This window comes from Palaemon carinicauda, unplaced genomic scaffold (genome assembly GCF_036898095.1).
Source record: "Palaemon carinicauda isolate YSFRI2023 unplaced genomic scaffold, ASM3689809v2 scaffold237, whole genome shotgun sequence".
Lineage (NCBI taxonomy): Eukaryota > Metazoa > Arthropoda > Malacostraca > Decapoda > Palaemonidae > Palaemon > Palaemon carinicauda.
The window spans coordinates 114493-124054 of NW_027169998.1; the positions used below are offsets into that span (position 1 = coordinate 114493).

The 9562-nt window shown below is 38.9% G+C and overlaps 1 protein-coding gene across 1 annotated transcript in view; it reads left to right on the forward strand.

Annotated features, from left to right (window-relative positions):
* The window catches only part of LOC137636136 (tRNA (uracil-5-)-methyltransferase homolog A-like), a 57426-nt gene extending 52908 nt beyond the window's left edge, over nt 1–4518 (forward strand). The window contains exon 8 of the mRNA XM_068368543.1: nt 2128–4518. The gene's annotated coding sequence lies outside the window, so the exon portion shown is untranslated. The remainder of the gene's footprint in view (nt 1–2127) is intronic.
* The last annotated feature ends 5044 nt before the right edge of the window (nt 4519–9562 follow it).

Below are 9562 nucleotides of genomic sequence, written 5' to 3' on the forward strand. Positions count from 1 at the left end.
TTCAGTAGTGATAGACAAGGCCTTCCTCCAAATGATCGCTTCACCAAAGTCCATACATTTCAACATTGTAAAGGTCTTGTTAGATCTCGTCATAAGTGTCATTATACTGAAGCCTCTAGTATTATGCTCGCTCTTCTGAACCCTGCAGGATAGAGCAAGTTTCCCTCTTTCTTTAACGCTTTTACCCCCAGGCTATTTGGAAATTTCCAACCCTTAACCCCCAGGGGGTTATATTTTTTTCAAGCACATTTTGCAGTATATATTTTTTAAATTGCTCTAACAGCCTTAATTTTCGTCATAGAGAGGTCAGGTTGGTCTCATTCTCTTGGAAAATGCCTGAAGTTTCTCAAAAAATTATCAAAAAATTGCAAAAAAAATTTAAATAGCAGTTTTTTGTTAGGACGTACCGGTACGTCCATGGGGATAAAGGGATGAGTTTTGTGAAATGTACCAGTACGTCCTTTGGGGGTAAAAGGGTTAAAAGTTTGCCGTCTGTTATGTCTCCGTTCACTCACAATTAATAACTACAAAACATGAATGCACAGACTGTGATAGATCCGACACCCACTGCTATTGGTAATTCAACGGAGCTACTGGGGTGCGTACGCTAAGATGTATCCAACAGTATGCATAAAGCCCCAGGAGCCAGCCAGACCAAATCTATTCTGACTTCGAAAACAAACGGGCCAATGAGGAACAAGCAATAGTTTTCTAACAATGACATAACCAACAAACAACGAGTAGATAAGCGTGCGAATGAGCAACCCTAACATCGTCGTTGCAATGTTTCGCTACAAAAAAGTTGTTGATTGAATTTTCATGTCTATATTTCCGATAGGGAACTCCCACAGGGATTCATTCTCCTCAGTCGGATCCACTTCAGATTGGTACCTCTGCAACTCTTCAATTTTTGAAGTGCTTCTTCAGGCCTTGGTTATACTTATCCCCATTTATTTTGTCATTTATTGGCTGGGAAATTCTGTCATGTGGATTCATTTCTAAATACATATAAAGAAAATACAGTGATATCTCTGGATACGAAAGTTTCTGCTTACGAAAAATTCAGGGTACGAAAAGCGATACAAAGATTTTTATGCCCCAGTACAGTATACGAAAAAATTTTCCGGATACGAAAAGCTTACGAGATCCCAACTCGTTGACGAGAGTACAGTACCTTTTTTTTCAGGGTATCAACCCTTAATTTAGGTGTACAGGTAACAATACACCTTCACTGATCCAAATGCTTTACATACAGTAGTAAAGAAAACGGACAGTTTTCTTAGGGCTTGGAGGGGATAACTAGGCTATAACTACATTATTGAATAATCTCATGGTGGTTTCTGGAATGGATTAGGCTGTTTTTAATGGTTGGGTTAATTATTGAATGATAGAAATGGCTGCATTGTATGTTTATTACTACAGTTTAGCGTGTTTATGAAAGAAAAGGTGTCTTCGTAAGGCTTGGAACGGATTAGGCTATTTACATATAAAACGCGACTCAAGATACGAAAAAATCGGCATACGAAACCGTATCCTGAACGGATTACTTTCGTATGCTGAGGCACCACTGTATTGGGTTGTATACTATGAAACACTGATTCATTACCAAGGTGTAACTATTGTGGTCCGCTTTTAATTTAGACCTTTAGGATTTGAATCTAGATTATGGTTATCGTATCCATGATACAAAAGGTCGTAATGTAATTCATAGTACAGTGCCGTACTTATGTACTTATTGCCTTTTGATTGGAGAGTGTAATGCTTATTCCAGAATGTTAGAATTTTCAGTTATTATTATTTTGGACTTTACAACTTACATGATAGATTTCATATGAAATAAAGATGAATTGGCAGACAAGTTAAACTTTAAATAATTGAATGACCTGTTTTTATAAAGATTGATGCATTCAAAAGTTCAGAATTATGCAAATAGACTCAGAATTATTAAGGTATTATTAGAAATATGCAAGTTCAGTAATGTATATTGCTTTTAAATGTATGAAAAAGTCCACTTGTTGAATGGAATTTGAAATATATATAAAATGCTTATTTTAAAATTTCTCCACATCTGTATTATTTTAGAACATTCTTAAAAGCATAACTAGAATATGTTCTTTTATTTTCCAGATTATCGACGTGCGTAGAAAGTTGAAGACCAACATCACCGAAGATTAATCTTTCAAGAGACAATAGACGGTATCTTCTTCTTCTTCTTTCCCACTTCTATGTGGGGTCGATGTTTCTGGCCAGCGTTCTCCATCTACTTCTGTCCCACACTTCATCACCGGCTAATCCCTTTGATCGAAGGTCATCATTATAAATCTTTTAAATCAATTCACTGTGCACATGAGTATTGCATGATGGCCCGAACGTTTGGTAATTCAATGGTAATTCTCAAGTTATTTTGAGAAAATAAGTTCTTACTTGCATGGAAGTTGTCCGTGTTCTGCTCAATAACCGAGTGGTTATATTGCCCGAAATATGATTGATTATAGGTATTCATTTATTCATTATTGATTGGTTTGGCCTTTCCTAGGATCCAGGTCTTTCAACCTAAAGTGTTCTGTTACTATCTCTTTAGTAATTTCATTGTATTCAAGGCTTATTTGGAGAAGGATCCTTTTGAGATTTTAAAAATGGCTTCCCCAGGTCCGTTTAGCTTTTTACTTTTACTATTTCCTGAGCCCTACACAGATACGTACTCGTTGACTTATGACTGTGACTACAACTAGTATGTCTGGCAACGTTGTTACGACATTGGTGAAAACGTGAAATTCAGAGCTTTAAATCGCCAAATAGAGTGTGATGTTAAGAAGCGCAAGCCAAAACACTTGAAATTTAGCATTTGAAAATGGCAGAAAATAATGTACAGTATTAAAAATTGGCAAAAAACACGAATCAAGATGTAAAATGTTGAGTTCCAAATGGCCAAATAAAACATGAATCAAGGTGTAAAATGTTGAGTTCCAAATGGCCAAATAAAACACGAATCAAGACGTAAAACTTTGAGTTCCAAATGGCCAAATAAAACACGAATCAAGACGTAAAATTTTGAGTTCCAAATGGCCAAATAAAACACGAATCAAGATGTAAAATTTTGAGTTGTAAATGGCCAAATAAAACACGAATCAAGATGTAAAATGTTGAGTTCCGAATGACCAAATAAAACACGAATCAAGCCGTAAAATTTTGAGTTCCAAATGGCCAAATACAGCGTAGTGTTTAAAAAGCCCAAGACAAAATACTGTACAGCACCGTATTTTAAAAATTGTGAAATTTAGTAATACTGCATAAGTTAGGAAATTATATAAACGATACTCTGTTGATTATAGGTGAGCATTATCTCGATACCGTCGTCGCCTTGAGATCAGCTGGACGGCAAAAACCAAAATGAAAGCAATCGGTAATTGATGTTGTTAAAATACACCTTAAGAGAAGGTTCCCAGCTTACAAACTTTTGGAGATACAAACTCTAATCCAATTGAAATCATTTATCTCGGATATTGTATCAAAAGTTCTTAATGAAATACATTAGCAAAACATTGTTTTCTGGGCTCAACCCGTGTCGCTCCGTGAAATGCTCCTTAAAGCACCATTTCAAAGGTATAAATACTGCTAAATATGCCAGAGAAAAAAGTTGCATGGAATGCCAGGAATATACCCAGCTCGCTCACCCTTAAAGGGTGTCGGTATTAAAACTGGGGCGAGTGATACCACTACCAGAGGTCCCTTTCCAATTAGACTTCTCCCTCCTCAAAATCCCCCGTTACTACGAGGTGTCGTTCACTACAGCTACTGCCCCCCCACCACCACCTCCACAACCTATGGGACTATTTGTTGAGTTTTGCAGCTGAAAATTGTAGGTATTTCAGTTCGATGAAAATTTCACAAAATTAGACTTATAAACAGGTTCTTGGAAATTATTAAGTTTGTGAGTCGAGGACTTTCTGTAGTAAAAAAGTATAAAAATTATTAAATGAAGATCAATTAACCCTTTTACCCCCAAAGGACGTACTGGTACGTTTCACAAAACTCATCCCTTTACCCCCATGGACGTACTGGTACGTCCTTGCAAAAAACTGATATTTACATTTTTTTTTGCATATTTTTTATAACTTTATGAGAAACTTCAGGCATTTTCCAAAAGAATGAGACCAACCTGACCTCTCTATGACAAAAATTAAGGCTGTTAGAGCAATTTAAAAATATATATAGCAAAATGTGCTTGAAAAAAAAAAAAACCCTGGGGATTAAGGGTTGGAAAGTTCCAAATAGCCTGGGGGTAAAAGGGTTAACGTTGAAATCCAGGATTATTTTAGACATCTTTCAGTAGAAATACGTTATGTTGACTAAAACTAGAGACCGGTTGACAAAATCGAATGACGTGTTTCAACTGCGGCCTATGGTCGAACGTAGATTTAAGCAAAGTACGAGTTTATTTTGAATGTAGCCTTTAACAGATACTTTGCAAGGAAACAACGATTTCCGTTCCTTCTGCTTTATATACTGTATGTATTGTAAGGCACCTCTGAGAGAGAGAGAGAGAGAGAGAAAAATTTTATCTCTCTCTCTCTCTCTCTCTCTCTCTCTCTCTCTCTCTCTCTCTCTCTCTCTCTCTCTCTCAGAGGTGCCCTATGTGTCATATAATAACTTCTAATAGTAGTTATTAAGGAACTACAGTACTGTAAATGAAAACTATGGAATGCTATTACATATTGATGCTAAAGTAATATTCATTATGAAGATATTTTGAATACGTTAAGATATTATATAAACAATACTCTGTTATCCGTATGTGTGCAATTTTAAGAATGCGATAATGTTGTCTGCTAAAACTGGAAATCAGCTGACGAAATCGCAGTGCTGTATTTTAAACCTTAGTCTATAATAACTACAAACAAACTGTATTATTATTGTTATCATCATTACTAGCTAAGCTACAATCCTAGTTGGAAAGGCACGAAGTTATAAGCGCAAGGAAAAATAGCTTAGAAAGGAAATAGATAAACTACAAGAGAAGTAATGAACAATTGAAATGAAATATTTTAAGAGCAGTAACAACATTGAAAAATATATCTTTCATGAATAAACTATAAAAAGAGACTTATGTCAGCCTGTTCAACAAGAAAACCTTCCTTGCAAGTTTGAACTTTTTGAAGTTCCACCGATTCGAGAACAGTACCCGATTAGGAAGATCATTCCACAACATGGTCACAGCTGGAATAAAACTTTGACAACACTGTGGATATTGAGCCTTATGATGGAGAAGGCATCACGATTAGAATTAACTTCATATCTAGTAGTATGAACAGGATGGTACTGTCAGGAAGATCTGAATGCAAAGGATGGTCAGAATTATGAAAAATCCTATGCAACGATGGTGCCAGAGATTAATATATAGATAAGAAAAAAAGAATTTGATAGACCGTAAGTTCCTGTCCATTAAGTTAAGCTGAGATTCAGCACCTGAAGGCCAGACAGGAAAACAATACTTGAAACATTTAAAATGAAAGAATTAAAACACGCTTCAGAATAGATTGATCACCGAAAATCTTGTGTAGCCTAACTGAAGAAGAGACAGACCTAATGTGTTTCTCAGATGTAAATTTGCTATTAAGAATCACCTAAAAGTTTAAGTCTTACAGAGTTAAGAAACTCATTAACAGTGCTGAGATCCAGATGTTGAGGAGCTACTGTCCTAGACCTACTTACAATCATACTTTGAGTTTTGTTACGGTTCAACTTCATGTCCCATAATTTGCACCATGAACTAATTTTGGCTATAAGTATTAAGGGATTAATAACCCAGATCTACATTCTTGAGATGGAATTGATACAAAGAGAGTAGCATCAACTGCATATGCAATGAGCTTGTTTTCTAGGCCAAACATGTCATGTGTATATAGTCTGAAAAGTTATGGACCAAGAACACTACCCTGAGGAATACCAGATATTGCATTCCTATACTTGCTATGGTGTCCATCAACAAAAAACTTTGCTATATATTACTTAAAGATTCAATAATGATGCTAAGAAAAGACCCACCATCTCCCAACTGTTTGAATTTGAAAACAAGGGCTTCATGATTAATACGGTCAAAGGCAGCATTAGAATCAAGGCCAATCATATGAACGTCCTGACCACAATCAAGACATTTCTTCACAGCATTGTAGATTGTTAGAAGGGCATCACGTACTCCAAGACTTTTACGAAAGCCAAATAGCAAACTAGGGAACAGATGATTACTTTCAGCAAACCTTTTCATGTTTTACCAAAAGACGTTCAAGATCTTTAGATAATATGGGAGTAATGGAAATTGGTCAATAATCAGATAATATGGGAGTAATGGAAATTGGTCAGTAATCAGATGGTCTTGAGGTACCACAAACATATTTACATAATGGCATAACATTACCAATTCTCCAACAAGTGTTGAAAGAAAGAACATCTTGCTAACTTGCAGAAAATGATAAATGAAGTTAAAGTAGTTAGTTTAGCCTCTGGAAAATAAGAATGAGGAAGATCAAGTTTCAAATTATAATGCTTACTGTCTAACACGTCGGTCAAAAGGGTTGACTTTTCCTTTGGAGAGTGGGTGACAGCCATCTGGTTTCAGTAAAGGAGGAATTGCTACGTCTACACCAAATATTGCAGATTTAAGGGTACCCCACCGCTCATGTTCCTAGGTTATACAGGAAAGTATTTCTTTTAGGGCTAAATTGTATTCCTTTTCAGTTGAAGCATAAACTCTCTGAGGAAAAGCTCTAAAATTAGTATAGTTATTCCAAGTCAAATCTGATCTGTTACCTAAAGATGATAGGCCTCCTGCTTCTCCAAATAAACATGCCAACAATCATCATTGAACTAAATAAATAATGTAGTAAAAACTGCTGGCTATCATCTTAGAAAAATTGCTTTTATAAAGAAGTACCTGGATGAACCTTCTGTAAGGAAACTAGTGAATCTGTGTTTTTTCAATATTAAACTTACCCGATAATCATGTAGCTGTCAACTCCGTTGCCCGACAGAATTCTATGGAGGGATACGCCAGCTATCACAATACTAGAAGGGGGTGTATTTACCAGCGCCACCTGTGGCCAGGTACTCAAGTACTTCTTGTTGACACCTCCTCAATTATTCCTCTGTCGTGCTTCCGGCAAGACGTTCTGGGATACGCTTATGTTCTTGGAGTATTTTCACGACTTTGGTGAAGTATTTCTCTTTGATTTCGGCTGTCGCTTTACTGGAAAACTTCTATATTAGCTTAGTTAGCTTTTGGAATTAATTTGATTAATTTTGGTGACGAGAGAGTATGAACTCTCGTTCACCTTTCAATGGCCGACCCTTCCCTTAGACGGAAGTGTTGGTGTCTAAGAGAGTATAGACTCTCTTTCTTAATTTTGCTTAACAAAGTTATAGATTTATTTTATATCTCTCCGCCTCTTATAGGCCTCTTCGATTAACTTCCTTTTATTATAAACTCATTAAAATTAATTTTTATATTTGTTTATATTCGACCTTCCTAATAGTAGGCGGTCTTTTACCGAAGTTAATAAACTTTGAGCCCGTCATTTCGGTTTTACCTGTTAACATATTATGCTATTTCCGCCACAGAGTTTGAAAGATTTTCTTTGACAGTCTCGTACTGTTTTCAAAGCTGAACTTACGTTTTGTTTTGTCTCTGCAGTTGTAAACGTTCAACTTGCACTCTTTCGTTACGATAGAGAAAGAATGTTCACGGTTTCACGTTGCAGTAAGAGTAACCGTGTCTAGCGTTTTGTTCATTCTTTCTTAACTTAATGGTTTTGATCCTAATAAAGGAACTTTTCAGTTTTTTCCTTTAACAATAATATGTTTTAACGATATATATGATTGGGCTCTTCTCTCAGGTTCTAAGTCAAGAGAGAGAGAGAGAGAGATAGAGACGGAGGGAGAAAGAGGATAAACGTTTCATTCAAGCCTGCCAGGCGTACGAGTAACGTCATTATCGATTTTTGCTCTTCTCCCTAGTCTCTTTAGGGGAAGAAACTAAACGTTTCTAGAGTGATCTAGTGTTTAGTCTCTTTCCAACCACTGATTTATCTTTCATTAGATTTTTCTGTTACATTGTAATTCTGTTTTCGCAATTACTAACTTTGAGAAAGGATAGAATTGCGTATTTCAGGTACAAACCACTTAAGTTTCGAGTTCAGTGAAATAAGTGCAAACAGAAATCAAAGTGATAAGTGATTAGTGCGTGAGGGTACTTTTGTGCGCGCCAGTCGTCCTCCCAGTCCGGGACCTCTTGCAAGCTCCCAAGCCCAGGGGAGAAGCAATGTCGAAGGGCATAAGGGTTCAGCAGGCCTTGATCGGCGCACAGAAGTATTCTCGGTGGTTGTGGGCGTGTCTTACCGAGACCGTCACTCCCACCCGCAGACGATTGAGCCCTTATTTTGCTCGTCTGCAGAAGAGATTAGGGGAGAAAATAAATGCAGAGTAACGCTGGTCTCAGGTCTCAAGACTTCTTAAACGTTAAGTCCAGACCTATGCCAGACGTACGAAGTTAAAGTTCACAACCCGAATGCAGTCGTTGGGTTAGCTCTGACTCTCCTAAGTCATCAGTTGATTACACTCCGACTTAGAGGAGTAAGGTTCTGCCACAACAGATCTCTGCTGTTAAGGCTTTACCTCAGCAGAACTTAGTGTCTGCCGACCCCAAGTTAACTCTACTGCAGTCCATACAGTCACAACTTTCGGTCTTGATGCGTGAGTGTCGGGCTGAGAGTGTTGCACCGCCTGCACTCCCTCCACCTGTTCTCGCTGCACCTGTGCTCGCCCAGCCTGCACCTGCTCCGCCTGGTCGCAGCACCATCTGCCAGGCGTACGATGTTGTGAACTCTACTACAGTCCATGCAAGCACAGTTTTCGGACTTGATGAGTGAGTGTCGGGCTGAGAGTGTTGCTCCACCGCCTCCGCCTACACTCCCTCCTCCTACACTCGCTCCGCCTGATCACAGTACCATCTGCCAGGCGTATGATGTTGTGGACTCTACTACAGTCCATGCAAGCACAGCTTTCGGACTTGATGCGTGAGTGTCGTGCTGAGAGTGTTGCACCTCCTGCACCTGTGGTGCACCAACCTCCTGCACCCGTTCAGCCTGTGCTGCACCCGCCTGCACCGGTGGTGCACCAACCTCCTGCACCCGTTCAGCCTGTGCTGCACCCGCCTGCACCGGTGGTGCACCAACCTCCTGCACCCGTTCAGCCTATGCTGCACCCGCCTGCACCGGTGGTGCACCAACCTCCTGCACCCGTTCAGCCTGTGCTGCACCCGCCTGCACTCGCTGCACCCAGTCGCAGCTCCTTCTGCCAGGCGTACGATGTTGAACCACTTTCGGAGTTTGCTGTTCACAGTGTTGTTCAGCCTCAGCCTTCTTTAAGGCAACCCTTGCTTTGGGATCAGGAGAGTTACACTCTTCCTCCTCCTCCCCTTGCTGCTCCTCCAGTGGTGCAACTCTCGGTTGGGGTACAACAACCTCTCCCCTCCGTGAGTCTGTCTGCTCAACCAGCGCTGCACCGAGTT